The sequence below is a fragment of the Mus musculus genome, chromosome 4 (genome assembly GCF_000001635.26).
Source record: "Mus musculus strain C57BL/6J chromosome 4, GRCm38.p6 C57BL/6J".
Lineage (NCBI taxonomy): Eukaryota > Metazoa > Chordata > Mammalia > Rodentia > Muridae > Mus > Mus musculus.
The window spans coordinates 13090198-13117821 of NC_000070.6; the positions used below are offsets into that span (position 1 = coordinate 13090198).

General features: G+C 37.1%; 2 long non-coding RNA genes across 3 annotated transcripts; both read left to right on the plus strand.

Annotated features, from left to right (window-relative positions):
* Window positions 1–1153: 1153 nt before the first annotated feature.
* On the plus strand, window positions 1154–18555 carry Gm11820. 2 transcript variants are annotated; one of them, XR_001784248.1, is made up of 10 exons: window positions 1154–1242; window positions 4211–4491; window positions 5108–5199; window positions 6194–6410; window positions 6553–6653; window positions 10859–10915; window positions 11633–11733; window positions 11832–12043; window positions 14048–14099; window positions 18526–18555. It is a non-coding gene; the product is annotated as a predicted gene 11820 (long non-coding RNA). The 2 variants fall into 2 exon arrangements; XR_390410.3 differs by having other exon boundaries at window positions 10859–11733.
* A 29-nt stretch (window positions 18556–18584) lies between these two features.
* On the plus strand, window positions 18585–27237 carry Gm46847. Its single transcript, XR_001784249.1, has 3 exons — window positions 18585–18610; window positions 23756–23811; window positions 25363–27237. It is a non-coding gene; the product is annotated as a predicted gene, 46847 (long non-coding RNA).
* Window positions 27238–27624: the final 387 nt, after the last annotated feature.

Sequence of the window (27624 nt, forward strand, 5' to 3'; positions counted from 1 at the left end):
CTTTAAACTGTAAGTGGCTTTAAATCAAGTATGTCTTGCAAACAGGGGCACGTTCTATTAAATGCAATTATGTATCCCTCGGTACCGCACAGTACAGGTATAGCTGCTCAAGGCACATCTTCTGTGAGAGTGCACAGTGGAAATGGCGGAGCAGGGTCGAAGGCCCTCATGTCTCTCGGAAGTGACAAACAGTACTGCTGCTTATAGTCAAAATGCTGGGAGAAGGCTTTAGGGATGTAAGACAAAGCCAAGGAAATCAAATTTCATGCCATTTTCATGTATGACATGTATGACTTTGGAAGCAGTCCACTTATGCTAATTCTTCAATACATTAAATATGAATTCAAAGGATTGAGATGAAGAGCATCTTTTGCATTATATTTGAATTTCAGAACCATCTGCATCACTAACTTCTAGCCATGCAGAAGGAATTACAGACAAAGCAGCTTGGAATTATACTTTCATTTGTTAAAAAAACAAACAAACAAAGAATTCTAGAATTTTTTTATAATCTCTCAAAATGAATTTTTTCTTTAAAAAAAAGTCTTATTATGTGATTTTTTTTCCTCCTACTTGCTTGACCACGTAAGTTAATGTTGTGAGAGTGTGCATTTGATCACACATTAGTTAAATACTAAAAAATGAATAAAAAAACCCACAGTAAAGAAAACTAATGAATAGATAGATCACCAATAATAGGCCATTGACATAGATTACTATGTTGTTACATGGTTACTGAAGGCTGGAACTGTAAATTTTTGTTATATACATGATTTAAAACGCAAAAATCTCTACACATGTGCAAGTAAAATGGGTAATCTTTTATAAACATGTTTTATAATATTGAATTATAATGCTATACTGTGTTATTATTACTTTTATTTCTTTTCAAGTGATAGGAAGAGGTTGGTTATCACAATACCCATCTCAGTCAAGGACATAGATTTTGAATTCAATATTATTAAGAGCTGCAGTAAAAGACAAAGAGGCCAGTGTTGCCGAAGCTCATCTTTCCTCAACCTCCTCAAGAAAGCTGTTGTTTGCTTTTTCTTTTTTTAATAAACCTAGTTCTTTTTCCTAGTATAAAAACAAGAGTAGCCTTTTATTATTGAGCAAAGAAAATTCTGACGAAGTGTTTTCCTAACTTGTCTAGGAATAAAATCACCTCAGCCGATTGGCATTTCTGTTGACATATGGAGGTCTGCAGTGGGATGTTCTGGCATTGAGAATTGCCATGCACTGGTGAGACATGTTTACATTCAAAATAATCAAACTTGTGATAAGACAGGAGGGGGCGCTTGCCACTCATCTCCTGGGGGGGGGGGGGACGGACAAAAGGAATTGTACTGAAGACTGATACTTGTTTTTAATATACTTTTATCTTAAAGTGAAGACTTTTGACTTTTTAAATAAATGAAGAGCATGTAAACATTGTTATTTTCTTTACAATAGGAGTTTGGAACTTTTTTCAAAAGCTAGTTGTGTATCTACAAAATGATATAAAAGTGATCTTTCAAAACCTCACTTTTCTAATTTAGCCGCGTAAGTCTCTAAATAAGAGAATTAATATTCAAGGGTCATATTTTTATTACAGCCTATCTGCGCTCCTGAAAACAAAACTGGAATTGTAACCATAGGGCTTACTTTGCCTCCCTTTAGCTCACAATGAGAGTTTTCTGAAGACTTGTGCACAGCCTTGGGGTATTGTTACCAGGGCTCTCACATGCCATTAGAATTTCCGTTCAATTTATCAACACATCACAACTTAGCAGGCCTACCTTGTAAAAAATGATTTGTAGATTATTTGTTTAAATTATGGTCACCGGGCTGATTGGTTGACTGTTCTAATGTCAATGTACCCAAATAAATTACATACCAAGGTGTTCATTAGTAAATTGGGGGCATGAGGTTGGAAGAAGCAAGCAGAGGACATGGAGCTTTGCTGAGAGTCCTGAGTCACTCAGGGACCAACGTCTGTTACCTCTCCTGCAGTCTTAGAGAGTCATTTCCCCTACTGAATGACGGTAACACAGAGACTTTTCACTGAATAGCAGCAACATTTCAATTTTCAATAAATAACATTTTTGCTTCATGTTACAGTGTGTATATGTGTGTGTGTGTGTGTGTGCAGTACTGTACATGCATATATGTGCACTAAATTCTGAAGCTTTCTGCATTCCATTTCCATGACTTCTAAATGCTGTATAAAATAAAATGATTAAAATGTCACCAGATCCACATGCATTCCATTTTTGCACTAAGTGTTTCTTTCTGCAGAATAGAAATGCTGTTTAATTCCAGGGCAATTGTGAATTTGGTAAAATGAGGATGTAATAACATTTTTACTTAAACTTATAGCATCTTCTGCTCATATTGCCTTTCACAATAGTTCCTTCATAATTAAAGTGTCAAAAAACACATTTGTAACAAGAATGATGAAATCCGTTCTGAATAATCCGTTAGCAAATAATAACCTGCACTTCCTGCTCCCAAACAGCATCATTTACTACCTTTCAATCATCTATTTCTCTCCCCTTGCTTTTTCTTGCTCCTCTTAGAAAATAACTTCCTGGGACAGCTGAAAATATTCTGTGGGCTTAATGGGAGTTTTTCTTTCACTGGGAAGGTATATGGTTAGGAAATGTTTCAATGAATATGTAAAATGCTCTCTCCACGTCTCCCACTGGCTGTCTCCCAGTACAGAGCATTTTCAATACAATAAACAAACACATCCTTAAGCTAATCAGAACTCTCCATTCCTCCCAAATATCAGGCATCCATTTTTCTATTGACTGAGGAAAATAGCAGTCATGTTGTGATACCGTCTCTCTACACTGAGACAAAGTCAGGTTGGCGTTTAGATGCTATAACATAGCATGCTTCTGATATATTAAAGGAATAAGCCACATGATTCCTGTGAGATTTTCTTCTCCTAAGATTTAGTTTTTTTTAGTGTTTTATGTTAATAGTCAAATTCATTTTGTGTCTAAATCTTTTAAAATTAACTTAGAAAACATAAGATAAACACATACACAAACATCCTTGATGGAGATTATAAGATGCAAGCCAGAATGGACAAGAATTGCATGCGTAAATAATTCAGCCTGTAGTGTGAGGCTCGGTGTTCTGGTTAGTTTAGAGTTTTCTATTCTACATGCTTAAAACTTAGCTTTTGGAGACTTACTGGATCAGGCCCTCTGTCAGGATGATAAACACATTTGTATGGCACACACCCAGTGGCTTTCCACCACTCTTGTGGGCACCAAGTTTAGCACAACAATCGGAAGAAGATAAGAGAAGGGCTATAAATTGTTTTTGAATCCAGCTTAAGATTTTTTGCTCCAAGACAGGTCAAGCATACTTGTAAGAGGGGAAAAATGTCTTTTTCAAATAATTTACTCTGTTTCAAATGCCTTGCCCCAACTGCTGCAGCTGCAGGACCATGCTGCTTTCATTAGGGATCACATCTGGGCTGTGTTAAAACAGGGGCCTTTCCCAGGCCTGCAGTGCTTGTCAGGTTCAAAGTTTTTCTCATAGCTCCTGCCGCTTGTCCAAAACTCAGGAGCGAAGACAGAGAGCAGACCTGGTCACGAGCTGGTACGGGGTTTAAGTACATTCCTGCTCCGTTGTTCACAGTCTGGCTCTAATTCTGAGGCACATCTCCCCTGTGTTTACTTTATTAACTTACACATGACTAACTCCTTTGTTTAATATGGAAATAAAGAAAACTGAGGTTTCTGGAGGATGCTACTTATAGAAAGAGACATTTATTTTCTGCGTTTGCTTTTTAGTCTCCTACATAGCCACTCTTCAAGCAGTATCTCTGTACTTGCGTTGCCTGTATGTTTTAAAAGGTAGATAATACACACCGCTCACAGTGGACCTTGTTTCTGTGTCAAGTTTAGGGTTGGAGATGTGACACAGGTCTTAATTCATATATTGATAATAATTAATTAAATGAAGAAGTTCAAAAAAGTGTGTTATTCATAGATGGGTAATATAAAAGTAGCCTAAATTTTGGAAAAATGATTACAACAGCCTATTTCAAAGTTTAATACAATGTCAGAAAATATTAGGGTGCTATGGTATAAAATAAAGAATTGAGATGTTTTAATAAAACTTAAACAGAATCTTAATGTATGTTAGGATGAAATAAGCCACTAACCAAACAAGAAGAAAGCATTAAAGATTAATTCAGAATATTTTTCAGATGGCTGCTGGTGCTGCGGATTGTTAGCATCTACAATCTTCATTGATCTCTACAGAATCTGTACATGACTTAAAATCTTACTATGTTCCAAAGCTTGGAGCAAAAGGAAATACAAACACTGAAAGTATGAAACTATAAATATCATAAAGAAAACAGCTAAAGAAGGAATTGTATTTCATCTTGATGTGAACTGAAATGGACGTGGATATACCCTGGAGTCGGTTATTAATTCAGACAGAGGAGGCCACCATCAACTGATCTTTACAACTGATCTTTGAAGGGTAAATAGAAATTCAGCAGACCAAAATGTTCATTGATTTTAGGCAATTTTTTTTTCCATTTTTTATTAGGTATTTAACTCATTTACATTTCCAATGCTATACCAAAAGTCCCCCATATCCACCCACCCCCACTCCCCTGCCCACCCACTCCCCCTTTTTGGCCCTGGTATTCCCCTGTACTGGGGCATATAAAGTTTGCAAGTCCAATGGGCCTCTCTTTCCAGTGATGGCCGACTAGGCCATCTTTTGATACATATGCAGCTAGAGACAAGAGCTCCGGGGTACTGGTTAGCTCATAATGTTGTTCCACCTATAGGGTTGCAGATCGATTTTAGGCAATTTTTAACATTCATTTTGGGGATATTGTTTCAAGTTGTAAAATAATCAGGCTGTTGCTTTAATTTAGTTTCCATTGTTTCTATTTATTGATTCTGACTACCATTACTTCAGCAGGATTTTTCCTGCTTGTTTGAAAGCAGTAGATAGGTTCCACACACAATCTGAAGAAAAGTAACTTAAAAATTAAGCAATAAAATCAAAACAGGCGGAGTCACCCCCCCCCCCACCCCCGGTCTGATGTGTCTGAATGCTACCCTCACTAATCGATTTCGGTTAGAACTTTCAGGATAGCAAGGTGAAAGTGTTACCTTGCACGCTCTGCATTAGAGAATGGTGAAATCACATGTTCTCAGCATATCCTCCAACTCGGTGAGTGACTGGCTTAAACTTGTTCATGTTCCTGGTTGGCTTTCAGGATGTCGTGTACTGCATATATATGCACTGGGCACTAATGTTCTGATACTGGTAAATACAATTTATTTGATAATAACCGTGGCATTAAATAGACTAACAAGGGACTATAGATTAACAGAACATAATAAAATCTATTCTGAAGGTTTAACCACCTCCATACTAATGTCTTGATGGACATGAGGCCACATAGCTGTGATTTAACTCTCTGAAAAATGGGTATAAGCTTCCTAAAGGAGGAGGCTGCGTCTCTCATTGCCTTCATTGTCAACCTCTTTGTACCTAGTAAAATCAATACCAGCCGCACTGAAGACTTGTTTACCGCCTATCATATTTCAGATTCAGAACTTCCCAGAGAACCGTCACACTCTTCTGACTGGCAAGAAAGATGGGAAACATCAGTCAGTGAGACTGCTCAGTGGTTAGAAGCCCTTGCTGTCATAGGTTGTCCTGAGCTCTGGCCCCAGCCCCACTGAGTAGAAGGAGAGAACCAACCCCCACAAATTGTACTCTGGTCTCTTTGACCTCCACTCATGTGCGCCCCATGTATATACACTTCTCACACACACACACACACACACACACACACACACACACACACACACATTTTAAGTCACAAAGATAGAAACCACATCCTCCAAGTTGTGTCAAGTCAGCTGAGTTTGTATGTATAAAAAGATCATTTAGTATACAATTATTATACTTAGAAAATACTAAACAAAATTCCAAATATAAAGTCAGTAAAATCAAACCTCTTTACTTCCAATATGCACAGATAAAGGAATGTGGGCTGGGCACTGGGTGTTTCCTTTCTCTGTAACTGTTGGTTGGTTACACTTTATTGGGCTGGGAAGGTAAATGGACCTGTTTTACTTAACAAAGCCAGCTAGTTGTTTTATGGAAATTGTCCTTCCGCTTCTAACTCATCTGAATGTCAATGTCAAACTAACAGCTGCACCACTGGGATGAGAAGGGAAAACTCCTGGTCAGAAGAAGCCCTCTTTCCATTAAGGCGTGCCCTTCATGCTTCGCATTAGCTGCTGTCAACTCAGCTTCTTTCTTCCCGAGAACGGCCAGCTGATGGATGCATGCGGACCGCATAGCGCTGCGCAGGAACTTGCTTCCTTTTCCAATCCCTTGCAAGACCTGTGTATGGAAAATGACTTTTGGTAATATTTCCAGGCACCTTTAATTTACACACGAATTGTCAGTTATTTCATTTTGAGCGTCATGGGAGTTTTGATGCTGTGTACGTGTCTGCATATATCTGAGGCAGCAGTTTAATCTTTCGGAGCTTTGATTTGTTCACAGACAGGAGCGTGAAGCTAACTTCGGTTTTACTTGGCTAAAGTGTTTCATTGACAAGAATGAACAAATGCCATATAGATCTAGACTTCAGCTACACTTTAAAGGTAGGAGTAGACATTAAATAAATCAGTTCATACCTTAGCACAGTTTTTTATGCATTTTCTTCAGATTTATTTCCTACTGTGAATATTTATTACTTAGAATGAAATATTTAAAAAGAGTCAAAAGTCACTCTCTTGAAATTAATTGCCTTTTACACTAATAGTAACAGTCCTGTGGTTCCCATAATCTTCAGAATCATAATCAAGTTCCAGACAGAGCTTCAGATAACACAATCTTAATAGAATTGAAAGCGAGAAAAAATACTAATTGTATTGACCAGTATATTCAGAATGCACCTGAAAATTCTGTTCTGTCCTCTTAAATAGCAAAGTTAATGTATAATTTCAAGATGCTATCAAGTTACCAAGAAAGTATTTTCCCTCTTGAAATTTGCTAGGATAAATTATCTTCATATTTGAATTATACTCAATTCAAAAAGAAAGCCAAATAAGGAAACTAATCCACGCAGTCGAGCAAGGCCCACGATGGCCCTGAGTCATCTTAGCACAGGGAGAGCATCATAAAGTCCATACTGCACTGTGATCTGTGAACATTAAATAAGAATCAGTGTAACAATACTTGTAGCATCTGAAACATATTACTGTGGGCGGGGATATTAGCTGGATACATAGCAAGTATCAAAAGCTCACCTTCCCTTGACCTGTGCTCTGTCCACACCCATGAGTGAGCATATCTTCCCTACTCATAGGTGTACATACATCTCTTTCTGTTTATATCTCTGTCTCTCTCTCTCTGTCTGTCTGTCTGTCTCTCTCTCTCTCTCTCTCACACACACACACACACACACACACACAAAGAGAGACAGAGATAGAGATGGACAGAGAGAGAGAGAGAGGGAGAACGCAAACCATTCAATTAGGTTAATTGCTTCTAGTTTTTAATAGAAAACATTTCCAACAACTAAGATATGTCCCACCTGTAACATGTTGCCTTATACTCTTGTTAGATAGACAAAGTGTCTCTTTGTCCCATTGTCTTATCCATTCCTTCTAGACAGTAGAATTGGAGAGACATTGCTTTTGTGCAATCTTTCTTCTCTGGCGCAGATTTCCCTGGAGTGACTTAGTTATTTCTTCCCTAGGAATAAAAATGTCTCCTCATCCAAGAGAGAAGACTGTATAAAGGTCCACACATTTCCCCATTTGTGGAACTTTAGCCAAGAACTATCTGTCTCACTTTTAACAAGCAGCACCCACTAGGCAGAACCACGAGGACAAAGCTCTAGATACATTGATAAAATATGGTCTCTTTACTCTACTTTATAAGCAATTTTCTTCATTAATAAGTCAGTTTCAGTAGTTTCAGATAATATAACTTACTTGAAATTAAGGAAAATGAAAATATTATTAAATCTTTGCAAAATCATGGTTTCCTGATAAGAATAAAATAGAAAAGCATAGCATAATTAAAAATTCCTCAGTCCATGTTGTTTAGTATTATAAATAATAAAAAAGATATTTAAGGAAATTAAATACTAAGCTATAAATAGTAGTTTAATTTATTAAAATTGATCCAATCTACATATAATGCAGGATACAATTTACAGACAAAATGGTTAACCCTCTGTCATTAAGAATAGCCAGTGCATTTTAAAACATTATTCTAAAGGCAGTGGCCTTTTTTCTTCTTCTTCTAATTGAGCTGCTTAAGATGAATACAAATGCTAAATTACAGTTGGGACTCAAGTGCACTCAGTCATGTTGCAATTCCTTTGACTTACAGTTTGAGACTGCTTGCCCTCCCCTCTTTGCTAATAGGGTTAAAATGAAGTTACAATGGCACCTATCCGCATAACCAAATTAGAGCAGCTCACATAGGCAGACTCACACACAAATGCACTTATGTAACAAATATATCCCTCAACAGGAAGATGACAGCCATTCAGATAAAATGCTTTTATTATTTACTTTCAACAGGTTTCTATAGCAGTGCCATGACTATTGTTGAATCATTTCAATAATCTTGTTATAGAGCTGGTAATAAAAGAAAAGACACTTTAGTAGAAAGAAATGACCTGCCTTCTGACATCTTTCCAGGCTTCAGTGACAGTGATGTGTAGATTACCTTTCTGTTCAAACAAACAAGACCATTGCTCGACCTTTTAAATCCTAGTTTATAACCTCAAAGGGCTGATGTAGACTTGACAAGGAACACCAACAGTCTACCCTGCAATTTCCCCACTACCAGTAGGGGGGGCAGCTGGTGCAGTTTGACAAGTTAAGTGGAAGGAGATGTCCACGGTAGCTTTATAGCTACCAGGAGACATAATGGCCTCTGCACAGTCCATATCTCTTACATATAAACAAGTAGAGATGAACGATGATGCCTGTATACATAAAAGGATTTTGACCTTATTAAATTAACCAGGGATGGACATCTCACAATTTATGTGTGTGCTTTGTTTCTCAAGGTCCAAAGTGTTTGCCACGTTTAAGTATTTTATCCTATGGCGCTAGATGAAAGACAGTTATTTCTTTGACATTTATATCTATTCTTCCAGAAGAAATTTCTGAAAAATTAGCCCATCCTATCATTTACAAATTATGCTGTCTTCTTCCACTCTCCCATGGGACCATTATTGATGAGACAGTCTTGATATCTGATATCATCCTTATTTTCTCTGTAATGGCAATGAGATATTGTTATATTGAAAACTCTGATGTAAAGGACCTGCAAGAATGAAAACCCTGTATTTATTGGGAAGAAAGAAAGGAATAACAGGCTGCCCGGATGGCTCAGCAATTAAGAGCACTTGCTGCTCTTGCAGAGGATACTGGTTCAAGCCCCAGCACCCACACAGTGGGTTCCTGAGAATCAAATGACCTTTTCTGGGTTCTAGTAGCCATCAGCCATGCATGTGATTCACAGACATGCTCATATGCAAAACACCCATACACACATTTTTTTTTAAAGATGAAAGAAAGAAAAAAAGGAAAGAAAGAAAGATTAAAATTATAATTAAAGCAGAAAATGAATTGTGGCTGGCTGAGAAGTAGGCCAGTGGTTGAACATTTGTGTAGCATGAACAAGGCTCTAGATTCTATCCTCAAAATGCTAAACACTAAGTCAGTGGTTTTATGTTCGTATAATGTGTCTACTTCTTGGCTTTATATGAATGTGTGTGTGCACATGTGTATGATGGTGTGGGTATGGAGATCAGATGATGACATCTGAGAGTCAGTTTTCTTCATCATGTGATCCCAATGATCCAGCCCACATCATGACACTTAGAGGGTGGAGTCTTCACCTGCCCAGCTGTCTTGCTGGGCCCGTTCCATCTCTTTTTAATGCTAATCATTGTGCTAACCAACTCAAATTGTATTTCTGATCTTAAGTGGCCACTCGAATTGGTCCTTCAGTGTCCATGTTGTGGTATCTAGTCTCCCCTCTGTACACAGAGAATTGATGCTTGGTAAATTGGCAGGGTCCTCCCAAGACCTGTCCTCCCTGCATCCGTGTCTGCCTAGAGAGTGAATTAACTGAAAATGTCCTTTACCAGTGTTCAGTGTGTTATCCTTAGGTAAGCATGACTTAGAGTGGAAGGGTATATAACAATATAAGTTTCAGGCAGCAGACAGTCCAGTTAAGACTCCAGCAGGTAGCCGGATTCTTATTCTTATATCCTAAGAATGTTTTGCTTTCTATATTATAATATATAATTATAATATGTAATATAACTATAAAATATTTTATAATGAATATTTTGTTTTTAATAAGAGCCATTTCTCTAATTTTCAGATTTTTAGGCACCTTATCAACAAAGTAAGCCCCACAAATGAAATGGGGTCCTGTAGCATGGTTTCAGTCAGAACACTGGATTTAATATAGAGGTCACTGCAGGGTTTCAGAAGCCTGATATTTTTATGCTAACATAAAGACAATAGTATTCTTATGAGTATTAAGAATTACCATCGTCTAAATTACATGGTATTATATAATTGTGTTCTTATTATTATTTCCAAGATTACTATGCCAATATTATATCTTAGAACATCAACACTATTTGTTTCAAATAAATCAATCCTGATAAGTTTTGTTACTTGGAGAACAATGACAAGGGAATTAAGAGTCAGGAAGAACTTCTTTGTTCTGTTAGAACTATGGAGTTACTTCAGTTCTGAGCTATTTCTCATTGGCTTGTAGATTTTTTTTTATGCCTGATTTTCTTGTTTTGTTTTATTTATAGGGAATGACATCATCCCAGAGTACGCTGCTGCTATTTTAGTCCTGGTGGCAATACATGGTAGAGTTGCATTTGGAAGTCAAAAATTAAGTTATGTTTGTTATACCATTCTAAATAATAGCCATTCACATCACGTAAAATAGCATAAGAAGTAGAATTAACCAGAATGGGCACACAGATAGTCTATGCTATAATACTGATAGACATAACCAAGATAGGCCAGCCTCTCTTCCACTCAATAGCAGAGGACTAGCACATTTACAATGCACGACACTGTTTAGAATTATGTTATGTATCAGTGGTCAGCTTAGAATAGAACTATTGTTGCAACCATGTGATCATATGTAATGTAAGTGTTTGACAACAATAATCAATGCATTTAGTATAAAACGAAAATCTGTTATTTGCTTATGCTGGTGACAGCTGTTCACATAATTTACAATAATTAGATTATAGTAAAGTCTGGGCAAAGTGACACTTAACATTTCTTCTTGCTATCCCCTACACCTTGAAGTGAGCACATGATGAAATTGGAAAATGTGTAAGAAGAGCAAGTAGTAATTTTTGAAAGGCTTGGGACATCTGAGTGAGCAACTTGTGGAGAAACACAGGCTTTGAGATGATGATGGGGTTTATGGCAATTTTCTTGGAAGGGACTGTTGTGGATTTACAGTTGAACAGCAAGGGAATTTATCGCATTCATATCCTGATACATCTGCCTTTCTCCAGAGAGATAACACCTTATAAGAACTATAACTACTCTTCTCATTCCCTCAGGGTAAACATAACGGCAGCATTTTGAGCTATTTTCTGAGAAGCTCATATGAACTTGGAGCTCAGAAGAGAAAACATACCTCAAGTGGCCATTCTGTTATGAGGTGGGATGGTTTGTGGAGGGTCAAATCCCCCTAGTCATAAAGCAAGAGATTTATCAAAAGCATTACAAATTGAAGGGTTGTTTTTTTCTTTCTTACAGGAGTGGCTTTTGAGTCTTCCTTGCTCACTAGACTTTCTTGGACCTATTACTAAACAGGCTTTTTTGCCCACACTAAATGTTATCGCTTGATTTTTCAACCTTAACGTGAAGAACCAGCCACTGGAATGAAAACACTGATCTAAGACTTTGTCCTTATGCTCCTTGAGAGCTTTCATTTGATCCTCTTTTGATACAGCCATTCCTTCAACCAGGTATCCTAGTCTCATACTGGAGAAATGGTGGGAGGTGCTCTTGTTGCAACCTAAGACAGGGAAACAGCATGCCGAACAGAAACCACTAATATGTACTCTTTGTTTCTCTTCTCATAAGCTGAATTGTAAAAAGATTAAAAATATTATAACATATATATATATGTATATGTATATATATGTATATATATGTGTATATATATATATATATATATATATATATATATATATATATATATATATATATATATATATATATATTACTTAACAGGCCCCGATCACTGTCTTGAATGTTTCTGTATATTAACTTGTTTAATCCTGACCACAATAATTCACAGTATCAATATTATTACTACAGTGTAGGAGCATTGCTGATATTTTACTCCTTTTAACTAAAATGTTTGTCAATTTTTATATGTATAATTTAAATACCAGCTTTATTTGAGAGAGAGAAATCAGAAGTATGAAGAAATGAGCTTCCTGTAGTCAGGGTTAGCAAGTGCCAAACCACACACTGAAATGCATAGTACTTCTACTCTTTTCTTCCCAGTTAGTCATGGATTCACACTACATCAGCCCATGAACCTTAAATAAGTCCTCCTAATTATAAATTTCTTTTTTTGATCAAGTCCTTGGAGGCAACCATCACCTGTCAGACACATAATTTTTTTTTAACACAAGCAAATTTCACTCTGATTGGAATAATTTATGTGAGAAAGATCCACATGGAATCCTGCAGTGGAGCAGCTTAATCAACTTGACAATCAACAAGCCACGCGGCTACATTTATTGGTTACAATTATTTCAAGTGTTCAGTATGTGGACCACAAATGTAACACTTCAAAAATGTAAGCACACTATAGATTAGTCAAGTTAGAGCATCCCTAATGAGAGAGAGGAAATGGCTTTCAGGTATTTCCACATGTTTATAGCCCAGTATGAAGTATTTCCCTATGTGAGAACTTTGAGCATAAAATTTCTTGTCAGATTTCCTGACTGTATTGGCTGGAGGTAGAGTCTGACTGAGAATTCTGCAGGCAATGTAATTAGCATGGGGGCACTGTGGAATCTTTACAGAACTGCCAATTAGCACTTAAGAAATAATTTGCTTCTGGTACAAAGACAAAGTGACAGACAGTGCACTTGAAAAGCCCTAACTGCATTTGAGAGTCTTGAGGATATTTCTTTTTTTATTACAAATGAAATATTTTCAGGTTCGCAATGCTGGCCATACTAATTTGTATGAATCCAACCCAGTCAATTGCATATCTTTAGGTGGAATTTAATTAATTAAATAACTAATTCTTTTTTTTTTCAAATTATTTTAAAAATCCAATATATTAATGTGTCTTGATTTTCACAATATGTATAAGACAGAGTTTACCCTTTTTTTGGTACGTATCTTAGGGGCTATTTTACTTTGTCCAGGAAGTCCTAAGATTTGAGTCATTCATACTCATAACATCCTGATACTCAGTGCAAGATAGAATATGGAAGTGTGGTCAGTTACTGTCACCTTTGACCTTCGTGTATCATTGGTTCTATTGACTGAAATGTAGAAATAATGAATGGAAGGGCTGCATCATTATTTGATGTTCTCAAGAAAGGAGGTGTTAGGTCTCAAGAAGAGGCCTCTTTGATGATTCCTGCCATGGAGGTAGCTCAGTCTGGCTGTGCTTGTTGGTTTGAAAACAATGCTGATAAAATAGAGTCCTGGACTGGCTTTCACCTTAATGTTTATGACTTTGCTTAGGGATGGCTATATTCATCCAAAGGCCAATTCTGCCATTTGGAAATATATGCTACTTGCTTTTAGAACCGCATGAAAACGAATTCACCCTATCAGAAACCATAGTCAATTCTAAACAAAACAAAACAAAACTAAAGATGAAGACAACAATCGCAAAAACATTTAAGAAATATGTATAATTAATGGAGATGGTCTCTTCACTTCTGATGTATGCCAGCATCATAATCTTCCAGTTAAACCGTCCTTTTTTTTCATAGACATATGTCACTAAAGGCTGATCAGAAGACGGAAGGTTATGACACAGTTAAGGTAACTGATGGGTTTATGATGTCTTTATTTTTTAACGATCTAGTACTACATTCTACTTGAAGGATATTTTTTTCCTCCCAAGAGTCTGTAAGTATTTCCTGATTGCTCTGGTTTATTTCCTTTTATTAAAGCAATCAAGCAAGCGAGCAAGCGAGCAAGCAAACACCACCACTCTTCCTTTAATTCCAAAAAGCATACATCTTAAAATAGCTAATTAGTTAAAGCAAAACAGAAGTATTTATTTAATATATTTCTTGGAATTCCCAAACAATGGCATTGAAATTAGAGTACTGCTTGATCATTAAAGTAAACCTTTGCCTGAGAGAGAAATGGCCCCTCAAAGTTGATTCTATATATGACAACCTAAAAGTTAGACAAAGCAAGCCAATTAGAAATGTGACCAATGATATCTAATGCATGTGTATGTCAAAATACAGGTCAGAACTTCAGAATATTTTTTTCAGCCAATGAATGGCCTATTACAATCTTTATTTGGATGAAATCCAAATGCTTCTCAAATCTACTGCAGTTAATTGTTCAGACAGGAAGGATATAGACATTATACTATTAAAATGTTAATTACGTGATAATTTCTGAAACCAAACCTCTTTGGAGCATGGAATGATATGTAATGATGTACATCCATTATCTATACCTGTGTGGGAAAGGTTAGAACTGAAAGTCAAGGCCAGCCTGGGTATCATAGCAAAATCATGCTTAAATAATAAAATCCTATCACCACCACCACAAACCAAATTCAATAGAAGTCCATAATTACTCTAGTTTATACTAGTAATGATGTATGTTGACTTTTGGCTAATTTCCTTTAAACTCTAGACCTTTCCACATTATACACTGAACCTGTCATTTTCTCATGTCTACTCTGTCACGGATTGATTGATCCTGTGAAACAGACATTATTCCTCAGAGTATAAAGGTGAAGTTGAGAATAGATGCCTAGCATTGGACAAACTTGAGCTTCATCCAGAACTGGACAGAGCTCTGATGTTATTCAGCTCCTATGAACACGCTGAAAAATTCTGGATCAAGAGAAACCTGGGTCTGCACTGTCCAGCTCTGTCTGGTGCTTGTACAAACTGGCATAGAAGGCCTAATGTAGTCAGATACATGAATTTTACTCTAGGGGTTTTTGTTGGTTTGTTTTTTATTACTTGAGTGATCTTTGACAAAGCAATCTCAATGAATTTCAGGAAGTTGAATAAGTAAAAGCTGATGAATTGGAAGTAATTTGAACTTTGATGAATTGTGAGTTTATGTGATATTAGATATATATATAATTAATTAAAATAAACACAGCCATATCCTTTGGTAAACAAATTACCTGTTTAATTCCTTCTATTTTCTCCAAAGCCACATATTTTACCGCTTCTCAAAAATATTGTACAAAGTAGTCACTCATGCTCCTGACAATTTGATACCCACTACATTTACCAAACTATGGCTATCACCCATTTTATATAATATAGACTATAACTCCTTTCCACACCCATTAATCTCTGTAATTAATGGATCATAAACAGTACTCATTTTAATTGTTTCTTTCATCTGTATTACTGATGTAATGACTTCCTTTCTTTTTAAGGCCATGTCAGTGCTTGCCTGGATCCAACTTTACTGTATTCCCGTATGAACTAAGATGCTTTCTGTCCACCTCCGCCTCACTGTTTGAGTCTCGGCTTCTATGCTGTCACATGCCCAAGCCACTGCCGGACAGATTCATGAGTTCATTGAGCACATTAGTATCCCACGGCCACTGCAATAAATTACCACAATCTGGTTAGCTGAAAACAAAGCAATGAATTCATTCCCTGTTCTGGAGGACAGTGGCCTAAGATCAAGGGACTGACAGCCCTCCCCTCCCTGGGGGCTATGGAAGGATTGCTATCTTGCTTCTTCTAGTTTCTGGTGGCTGCTGCATCCCTGATGCTCCTTAGTTGGTGGTTGTTCCATTTCCATCTGTGCCTCTCGATTATATTATGTCCTTTTACAGCACGTCTGTCTTTTGCTTCTCATATGCATGGGGTTGCATTGTAGTGCTCACAGAATAATGTGGTGCAAGTCCTTTCTCAAGCTTTTAAACTCAATTACTTCATATACCATGATTGTGTCATCTAGAATATATGCTAGAGGATTCTGATGCACATTCTGCAGCACTAACATTCTTGCAATGGTAACCAGTTTTTTAGAATTTGTGAAAAAAAAAAAAATCCCAAGCCTACAGTATCATTGTATGTAGTATGAATTTTTAATATTCCTATGTGGCCAAATATAATACATGCCACATATTCTCTCTCTCTCTCTCTCTCTCTTTCCCTCTCTCTCTCCCTCCCTCTTTCCCTCTTTCCCTCCCTCCCTTCCTCCTTCCCTCTCCCTCCCTGTCTTTCTCCATCTCTCTGTCTTTCTCTGTCTCTCTCTGTCTCTCTCTGTCTCTCTCTGTCTCTCTCTGTCTCTCTGTCTCTGTCTCTCTCTCTCCCTTGCTCCCTCCCTCCCTCCCTTCCTCCTTCCCTCTCCCTCCCTCTCTTTCTCCATCTCTCTGTCTCTCTCTGTCTCTCTGTCTCTGTCTCTCTCTCTCTCTCTCTCTCACACACACACACACACACACACACACACACACAACTTAAAGATATTCTTCACATGCACATGTTGGTGTAGAAGATCACATGAGAGATTAAGCAAGAGAAAACTGAATTGATTCCATGTCCTCCAGACTGTTTCTCACATCCTAAGTCCGAGCCCTAGCAATGGCTGGAGAAATGGGAAAACCTGAGAACTATTGGCTTTTAATGGGCTATCCATGTGGAGAGCATGTGTGCAAGTGGGAAGCTTGTGGACCACTGAGTAGAATCCCTTGAACACATGCACTACTGGAACATGAACATCCATTGTACATGTCCTTGAGAGTCAATCGCAAAGCAAAGAAAGGGCAGAAAGGAATAAAGAAAAGAAAAAATGAGAAAACCCGCTAGATTTATTCATTCTCTTATAACTATGTAAAAAAAAAAAAAGGCTTTTTTTCTAGGTTTTTTTGTTTTTGTTTTTTGGTTTTTGTTTTTTTTTTTAATTTCCCAGAAGAAAGATGGGAAAACTGGCAAGGACACAGCAGTGTAATGGAGACAGTTTCCAGGCCACCCAGATGCCTAATTACTGGCAGCATCTTCGGAAATTTACAACAGGCCTCTGGAGACACCATCCTTTGAAAAGCAACAATTCTTCATTATAATAAAAACAAACAAAAAATACATATACATATACGTGCTATTACATATAAGCAAGCCTGGACCTTCTAAGTCGAGTAATTCAGCAGAAGATCCCATGACATAAAAGACAAAGCAAAAGAATAATGACTGTGTTTTTCTGCCTGTGTTGCAGTGTTTTGAGAAGCCCATTCCTTTTTAAAATTATGTTATTTATTTACATTGTAAATGTTGTTCCCCCTTCCTGGTGTCTGAAGCCCCCCCCCCACCATCTTCCCTCCCCTTTGTCTCTAAGAGAGTGCTCTCTCACCCACCCTCTCATACCTCACTCCTCTAGCATCTCCCTTCTCTGGAGCAACAAGTGTCTTCCCTCTCATTGATGTCCAATAAAGCAGTCCTCTGCTACCTACGTAGCTGGAGCCATGGACCAACCCATGTATAACTATTTGGTTGGTGGTTTCGTCCCTGGTAGCTCTCAGGGATCCAGTTAGTTGATATTGTTGTTCTTCTTATTGGTGTTATGCTAAGGCAAAACACAACTTTACTTTTTTAATTTAAACTTATTACAATTTATTCCCACAAAATGAAAGCTTTGAACATCCCATTTATTTCAGCATTTTACTCAGAAGGAGAACAGTGAGGATAGTCACACTGTTCCAGGCAGAACAACATAAAACAAAACAATGTGAAAGCAGAAGTCTCATGCAGCCTAGCATTTAAGAAGCTGAAACAGAACTATGTGGAGTTATTGGGCAATTCCCTACAGCATTCTCATAAATTCCTTATAACAGATCCCTAAACAACATTATTCAAAGTTGAGAGGCAGTAAATGAGCTATGGCTGTGTTCCTGGAGAAGTGTATCTGACAAGATATAGCAACAGTATGCAGCTCAGGAAGGGAGAGTGTGAAAAGCTTGCTGGTCACTGGATCATACCCCTGCCAATAATGGTAATGGAACCTAGCTGGTGGAACTCTTTGGGAAGGATTAGGAGGTGTAGCCCTGTTGGAAAGAGTGTGTCATTTGTGGAAGGCTTTCACAGGTCATGAAAAAAATACATAGTATTTCTAGTTCTCTGTCTCTGACGCCCTCTCTCTCTCTCTCTCTCTCTCTCTCTCACACACACACACACACACACACACACACACATCCTCTCTCTCTTTCTGTTTATCTCCTTTTTTCTCATGCTTGTGATCAAATGTAACTTCTCAGCTCCTGCTCCAGCACCCTGTGTGCCTGCTTGCTGCCATGCTGCACATCATGATGGTCATGGATTCTAGACTCTTCCTCTGAAAATGTAAGCCCTATTAAGTATGTTTTTTCTACAAGTTGCCTTGGTCATTGTGTTTTGTCATGGAAACAGAAAAGTAACTAAAACACACACATACAGACACACACATACACATCCATACATATTTCATATATGTGTAGCAAATAAAGATGTTGGTCAATGTATTGTTCACTTTAGTATGCAATATGGAGAGAATTACAATTACTATAAATCAGTTCATAACTATTGGAATGGCTAAAGCAGTGGCTCTCAACCATCCTAATGCTGGGACTCTTTAATACAGTTCCTTATGTTATAGTGACCCTAGCCATAAAATTATTTTGTTGCTACTTCATAACTGTAATTTTGGTACTGGTGTGAATTGTAATATAAACATCTGTGCATTTCAATGGTCTTAGGTGAGCCCTGTGAAAAGATCCTTCAACTCTCTAAACAGGTTATGACTCACAGGTTGAGAACCCTGGGGCTAGAGTAACAAAGGAAACCAAATGTTGGCAAGGATAGAAACTACATCATCATACCCTACTAGTAGAAATGTGATATAAAACAGACATGAAGAAAAAAAACACTCTCCTAAAATATTAAACTACATCTATCATGTGATTCACACATTTTTGTTTCTAAATAAATACCCAGGAGGGATGAATGCAAATACCCAATAATGCTTGCACATGCATGGCAGTAATTGCTTCGTGTGTAATAGCCCACACTGGGAATATCGAAAATATTCATCATCAGATGAGTGGATAGAAAACGTGATATCTGTAATCTATCCAAACAGTAGGAATAAACTATTAATACGTCATTACCTACTTGGGAATAATCTACTGATAGGAATAAATACATAAGATTAGCATGGGTATGTCTCAAGCAAGTAAAAGAATACAGACAACAAATAGTAACACATTGTAAACTTTAACTTTATTAAAGTTTCTAGAAAACACAAACTAATGAATGGCAAGAGAAAACAGACCAATGGATTCTAAAAAACAATAGATAAGATTGGAGAGATGGAGATGTTAGTATGAATTATATGTAGTGCCTCTATTGATGAATGTTTACACTTTGTCATGGTTCCAGATTCGTGGGTTTTCATGTGAACAACATCTCTTTGTACTGTAAAGGGTTTTTAATTGTACCTCAGCGAAGCAGTTAAGCACATGTGAAAAGCTAAAATCAAATGCTTGCCTGAAAGAAATTTGAAATTCAATTTCAACAAACGTTAGAATCAGTTAGTAGGACGAAAACGAAAATAATATTTGATGGTATTCCTAGGAATAGGCAGGAGTTGGGGTAGAAATACACCTGGAGAGGTAGCTGTGTTTCCTTAAGAAAATTTTCTGCATCTCAAAAATAGTTTTACAATTAGATGATACAGTAGTTGCTATGGAGACTATGCATCTGACAGAATGACAGTGTGTAAAAGCCTTAAGTTTAAAACACCAGTACTCTGAGGGTTTGTGTCCCTGTCATCCACAGGCCTGCTTAGAGGAGAAAAAGTCACTTCTTAATGAACTTTAGAATCTTTTTTTTTTAAAAATACTCTTTTAAAAATTTATCTGCTCACTACACCTATTGCTAAAATTAAACATACGGAATGCATAAGAGACAGGTGTCATTTTAACCGACAGGAAACAGAGGTTTAGAAATGTAAACTATTTACAAGGATTGGGTCTGGGAAACTCTAGTGAATTCTGTTAGTCCTTCCCCATGAGTAAAAAGTGCTGTGTGTGGTAGGTCAATGCATCCCAGTAAGCAGGAAGAAAATGTTGTAGTATTTGAAAACTCCGTAGTTTTCCTGTCGTCTCCATTCCTGGATTCACTTTTCCCCAACAGATGTGTAATATTTCTTCCCCCCTAGATACTTCACAGGATAAACCTAGTAGGAATGGAAATGTGGGGCTGTGAAGGGCCGACTTTCTGGCCCACCAGAAGTAACTTACACTTTTCTGGATCCATGTTTGAGCCCATTTATTTATTTCAGACTCCAGAGCCAGAAAAATCTGTAGCTTTTTTTGGCTAGACATCAACCACAACCTCAATCAAAGATTTTTTAACCACTTGGTTTACTTGTTTAATTACACCAGGTGGTCGGGATATTTAATTTTATTGAATCTACTAGATTTTCTCAAACCCACATTTAAAAAAGCTGTAAAGTTGAACTTAAACATGAGCTCATTTCTAATTCTAATGGTTTGAAATTGTTTCTGTTTTGCTACTTACATTTGTCTCCTTTTCAAAGGGCCATGAAATCAAAGTTGTGTTTGGCATTGTCTGTTTTCAGGTTATTGCTTGTGATTATGGCAACATGAGTTAATATTTTTTTTCTTCTCTCTAAGGAAAATTCGTCCTTATCTTTACAGTGTTTAATTCAAAACCTGGAAGGAAATTTCACCCTGGGAAAACTATGTTTCCATTCACAGACCACACTTTGTTTCAAGGATCATTCTAAAACTTAAGCTTATTCCAACTCTCCAATGCCTCATGGGGCAAAATCCAGCCACTGACAGCCAGTCTATCTGTGGTCCTGTGGTTTGCATATGGCAGTGTCTGGGATGGTCAGACTTTCTCTGTCTTCTTAAAGAAGTGACCCACTGCCATGGTCTCTTAACACTTCTTAAATGTCGCACAAGCCTTCTTTGAGAACATCCTGATGCCAATGATGCCCCGTGTTTTGACTTCCTAAAGAATCATCATTCCCTCATCTCCCCCAGCTGTACAAGGTTCTCTGCTTAAGCACTGACTATAATGTGCTGTACAAATCACACCCACTTTAATAGACTACCTGCTCTGATAAAGTTATTGGACTTCTGTACTAATCTTTGGCCAGAACCAGCTAAGGTCATCTACCATTCTTAGCCTGGCCCTCTTCCCCAGCGCAATAACAGTATGTTAGGAACACAATCGTACATTTTCTGTTTTCATGGCATTGCAGACAAGGCTATGGACATTTCTAGAATCATGCTCTGTTATTCCCCAAGTTACCCTGAATTATACAGAGTATTAGAGAGTAGCAATTGCTGTGCTATCCTCTGATTCCCAATGAAAAAGTCCAGTCAAAGACTGTGTGAGACTGCATTGTCATACTTAAGGTTGAAGTGACCCTACTTTCTCATCTCTCTCTTTCGGGGATTCATTTGGAAGAAAGTAGTTTAAGAGAACAGAAAATGACAATTCAATATGCCCATCTCCACACATGCTCGTAATGGATGACAGATCTCATACATCAAATTATGCAGGTAGTTTTGGATTCAAAGAAATCAACCTTTTCCTTATAGAAAACAGGAAGGTCTAGACAGGGAAAGTATAGGGAGAATATGGAAAATTGACTGGCCCTATTCTGAGTGCATTGTAATTAACAACAGTGCTCAGTTTCTTGTACTAGATTCTCAAGCTATATCAACGACATTTCCAGGACTCCAATAAAGTTTGCAGTCAGTTTCTTGATGGCTTGTGTATCGTGAACACAATATAAGTAATTTTCCACTAAAAATAAGAGCTAGTATTTAGAAAATCTTATGTGTCTGATATTTATTTTTTGTGCATTGTAAAAACTAGCTCATTTAATTCTCATAATAATTATACAATACTACTATTTGTAGTCACAATCTGAGGACCAAGAAACTCAGTAGCTTGACCAACTTCATCCAAGCAGTAAGTAAGAGAACTCAGGTGTGCTCTGGGGTCTAGTCTTTAGACGCCATGAGCCTGTGACTAAAGAGAGTGCAACTAGCCCCTACTTAACTCATTCTTTGGTTCCTTAGCCATACCACTATGCATAATAGTGTATTTCTTTTCAATCAATAATCTATAGAGGAAGTATACCTCAGATAACAGGGGTGTTTAAACAGTTGTTACCTAACCTTTCCTAGGAAAGAGAGTTGAATGAGCCCTTATTTAAGATTTATAGTTTGAGGGCTTGGTGATGGATTTAGTCAGTGTGACATAAAATAGCTGTGACTTGAGAAATTGCAGTGGTAAGAATCCAATTCATAGCATATGTCTATATTTTTTCTTAAAACTCAGAGACTTGGCCATTTTACTTGTAAGTGAGTAGTTTTCTTGGAAAACTTTTGCCTGCCCTTATGAATGTAATTGAATTATTTTAAATTAAGATGATATGTAGGTAGTTTGAATGGACTCTCAGGGACTTGAAATTAAGCTGTTAGTTTGTCCACATGTTAATTTTCCCACTGATGTTTCCTTCCATTGTTTTTAAAATTAAGACAGAACTAATGAAAATGAATTGACCTTAAGAATTTGGTCATCATTCAGTTAGGAAGTTGCATTTGAGTTAAATATGGATGTATTGGAAGTTGTCCAATGAGAAACAATAACCCTGGCTTGAAAGGTTTGTCTTGTGCTTTCTGTTGTGATTATATGCTTTAATTACACTAAGCACATTATATATGTTATTATAAATCAGAATAGCTTGTGCAAAGTTGCCAGAAAATTAGTTGTTTTTTTTTTAATGTACTGTTTTATTCATTCATAAGAAGTCTTCATTTTCCAGAGCGCAAGTAGCTTTTGCAAAATAAAGCTTACTGGAATAGTGTAGGTTATTATGGGTGAAGAAAAAGCACAATTCTAAGCTTTGTACCAACTAACGATTTGTGATAACCTAAACTTTTATTTAAAGAGACAGTTCTTGTTATATTTTCTGTCTTTTACCCTACAGCAATTTGCTGGAAGGTTAAAATGTTTGTATTTCAAGTCACCTTTCCTCAGGGTTTTTAAAGAATTTATTTTATTCATTTGTTATATGTGTGTATGCTGTGTGTGTATGCGCGTGCATGCGTGCGTGTGTGCGTGCACAGGCACATACTATGCCATACACGTGAAGGTAAAGACAATTATACAGGAACCAATTCTCTCCTTCCACTATGTGGGTTCTGGCATCACACCCAGTCATCAAGCTTGATGCTCTCTCCCATTGAGCTGTGACACTGGCTCCTCAATTCTTAGTCTTAGCTCTGAATAATATAAGCCACCATACTGCAATGATATATCATCTTTCCATCTCACTACTAGTCCTAAAGGCATCAGCACACTCTTACATTTTTGTTTAGACCATAACATTACTCTTTCTTACTGATTGCTGTATTGTCTGCTTTCTCCAGCCTTTCTGAAGTAATTCTTTTTATACTTTAGTGAACCCAGGAAATGGAACAATGACTGAACTGTGCCAACAGTCTACTGTCCTCATGGTAAGCTTCTGAGGTAGTAATTAATGTTCTCATTTTACACTGAAGACCAGAGCACAGTCAGTTACAGTTGTGTGCTGTTATCATACTTGTAGGGATAGCGTTATATCTAGCTTGAGGGGTAATCATACATACAAAGCTGACGAAAGCACCCTTAGTCTTGAGAAGGGACTGCACAATTGCCAGGACCTGTACCATTGCTGTAATCAAGTGTTCACATTGAAGAAACTTTTTTTTTTTGCCTCCTGGACACAAATCAAATGGCTATTCTGACTTCCATGAACTCACACCAGCACTCACCTTTAGTCTCATTAGGGCACTTCTGCCCTGCTTCTAAATGTTGAGGAAAAAAAAAAAGTTGAAGTGACTGACTGAGTTATAAAACTTGGATAGTGAGTTGGAGCCAGAGATTCTATGCATGTAGCCTGATGTCTGCTCCAAACGAGACTTTAAGGCAGACTATATAAGAGTGAAATTAGATGTTGATATGAAATGTGTTCAGAGCTGTTAGTTAGTTTATTTTATAATATATTCTAGTTCAAAATAATCTCATCTGCTTTGTTTGGAAGTACAAATGATAGAAGAGCATGGTCACACTCCTCAGTCTTTCTTCAATGAATAATTATGTATCACCAGTTTGCAGTTAGAACTGTGGAACTGGAGGTCACAGACAAATAATTAATCAATGAGATCTTCTATTGTTACTATACACACATAGGTTGGAAGGGTGGGGTGGAAAAGAGCACCCTCCTTAACATTTTCAAAAGAATGGCACTTGGATAAAAGATTCCTGCTGACAATTACCTTTTGGAAACAGGACTGCCAGTCACTTTCTACTATGCAGGGTGAGGAAAGCAAATCTTGTGTTTTAACATTTCTCTGAATGGAAGGAAAGAGAAAAAAAAAAAAAACAAAAACAAAAAAAGAGAAAACTACTGGAGGTTATAATTCTGTTTGGGTTGTTTGTTTGTTTGTTTGTTTGTTTTGACAGAGTTTCTCTGTGTAGTCCTGGCTGTCCTGGAACTCACTCTGTAGACCAGGCTGGCCTCGAACTCAGAAATCCACCTGCCTCTGCCTCCCAAGAGCTGGGATTAAAAGCAAACGCCACCACCACCCGGCTTCCAATAGTTTTCTAAAGCATGAGCATTGGAAATATATTTGGGGAGCCTTTATGTGTAATAGGCCCCTAACAGCTCCCCACAGCACACTCTATTCTAGGCATAAGATTATAATTTCTTACTCTTATGAAATTTAATTATGACCAGTGGAAAGTAGAAGGAGACATATTCCTGTTCCAGGACCTGCATGTGAAACCTCACATTATACTTCTGGAAGGTAAAAGGCTATCTTTAGTCTATGGTCCCTTTTAAGAGCCAGCCTGGTCATACTTACAGATTATAGCTCCCATTTTCCTTTAAAGACCAAGGAATGGTTTATATTTTATATGACACGTGTGTATAATTTTAAATATTCTTTTAACCTAGAGTTAAAAGATAGGATACACTTTCTATGATAGCATAATCCTCACATTAATCTTGTGTTCATTTATTTGAGCCCCTTTAAAGAAATATCAGCAGTATCAATCTACAGAGAGAAAGGACATTTTGGTTCCTGGTTTCAGGGTCAGTAGTCCATGATCAAGAGGACCCATTGCTTTTTATGTGGTGAGCAGGACATCACCGCCAGAATGAATGCAGAGAGAAACAAGGCATCTTTACATCTATCTGACTGCTGGAGGACAAGAGAAAATGGATGAGTTAGGAGTCCTACAGTTTCCCAGTTGCTCTATTTGAATAGAATTTTGTATTGAGTTTTAAGATAACTATTTTGTCCTTTGGAATTTTGGAGAAATGACTAAGTGGCATTTCAGGATGCACAGACATTGTTGAAGGCTCTGGAATATTATGGACCCTGCTTTTTTTGAGGCTTCTTTCTGTTTTTTAAAATGATTTTTACTTTGATTCATGAAATTCTGGGACTTCAAGACAGCGTATTTGATTGGGCCTACTATATTGCATAGATTGGACTGTATATAAACTTTGTGTATATCCCAGCTTGGCCTCAAATTAGTGATCTTTCTGCCTCACCCTCCTCACTACTGAGACGATGGGTATGTGTATCACACCTCGCTCAGTGAACGCTTTATATCTGAGGATATATGTCCTTCAGTTTTAAATGGATTTATGTATTTATATAAGAGGGTTTTCCTTCTTTTTCTCAGTTCATTTCCTAGGAGTGTTACTACACAGACAATGAAAATCTTATTACTATTTTTATATGTTGTATAATTTGGTTGTATTGCTTTATAGTCAGTGAGATTTCTATGATTTTTGTTACAAATATAAGTTTATATATCAGGTGCTTTCCTTGTTAAAAATTTAAAGACACCATTTTCCACTGCTCCAATTTCAAGGCATCCTTTCCTGTTGCTTCTCCTCCTGTCTGATGGTCTTGTGCATTAATACCACTTTAAACACATTTACTATTTTGTGTTAGCAGGGTTTTGATAGGGGCAAGAAATGAATACACAATCCACCTGACAGTTCTAGTAATGGGATCATTCTGGGCAAAGTTTATGGTAGAATACAACTGGAAATTGGATGTCACAAAAGCCTAGTGACAAGTTATGTTTACATTTATTTAATTTCAGTATTTATATTGCTTGGTGCCATTAAGTGAAACAGCTCCAGGGCTGCCGAAGAGCCCCAGGAAAGCTGTAGACAATTTCTCTTTGTGTTTCTAGGATATCTGATGTCATATTATTTTTGGGTGACAGTAGATGTGCACAAATACTGCTTACAGGTGTATCAAGCACCACAGTAGTCTGGCTTTTAAAAATGAAGGCTCCACAGTTATGGGGACCTCAATTCAAACACCACTTCAGTATTTATTAACAATGAGGCTTCTCAGTTTCTCAGACCTTCTGGATCTTCTTCTGTAGAATGGGGTTTAATTATTGTGTGCACTTTGTAGGCCTGTTGTGAAGATTAACTGAGATAATGTAGTTAGCGTACATTGCACAGCATCAGGTATGGTAGATATTGAGTAAGTGACAGCTGTTATTATTTTAATGGTACATAATTATACTTTAACAAAAGCTGTAACTCCTTACAAAGCAGTGGATTGTCTAAAACATATCAAAGCATACACTTGATCCTAAAATGAAGAAATATAAATGTATAAGGTATTACTTGCTCATAATAACTATTTAATTTGTAGTGAAAGAATTCATTAGAAAACTGGAACCTTAAAAGATTCATCCATATATATAGATGTGCCAAGGGTCCGAGAGAGAAGCCTAAAGATTACTTCGTAATATACATAATATTATCAATATTATATAGAATAAAATATATTAGTATGCATGTATGGAAATAGTTTGTGTGATATGAAAGCATAAACTTACTGTAAATAAATAATACATTTTGGTGAATACTTTCATTTGTTTCTCTTTTATTTTATTTTGTTTCCATTAATCCTAGTTTAGTGTTTTTCATTTGCACAAGGACGCCAACATTTTCCTCTAATTTAGATTTTTAAGACAAAATTTGTACATAAGCGTGACTTTCTGGAATGAGGGTTTTATTTTAAAGAACTAAAGTAGTTCCTCAGAGCAAAGATTTCACCGCAACAGAAATGAGCAGAATGGATTTCACCTTGACAACTTGACTCTTCCCCACTTTAGTCTGCAATCAACGTTAAATAAGTAAACTGAATTTGTACCTTAAGGAGTGTGGCATGAAAGCAATGAAACCAGAATGCAGTTGATTCCACTGGCCTTTTGATCTCACTATTGGAGCCAAAGAGGACAGATAA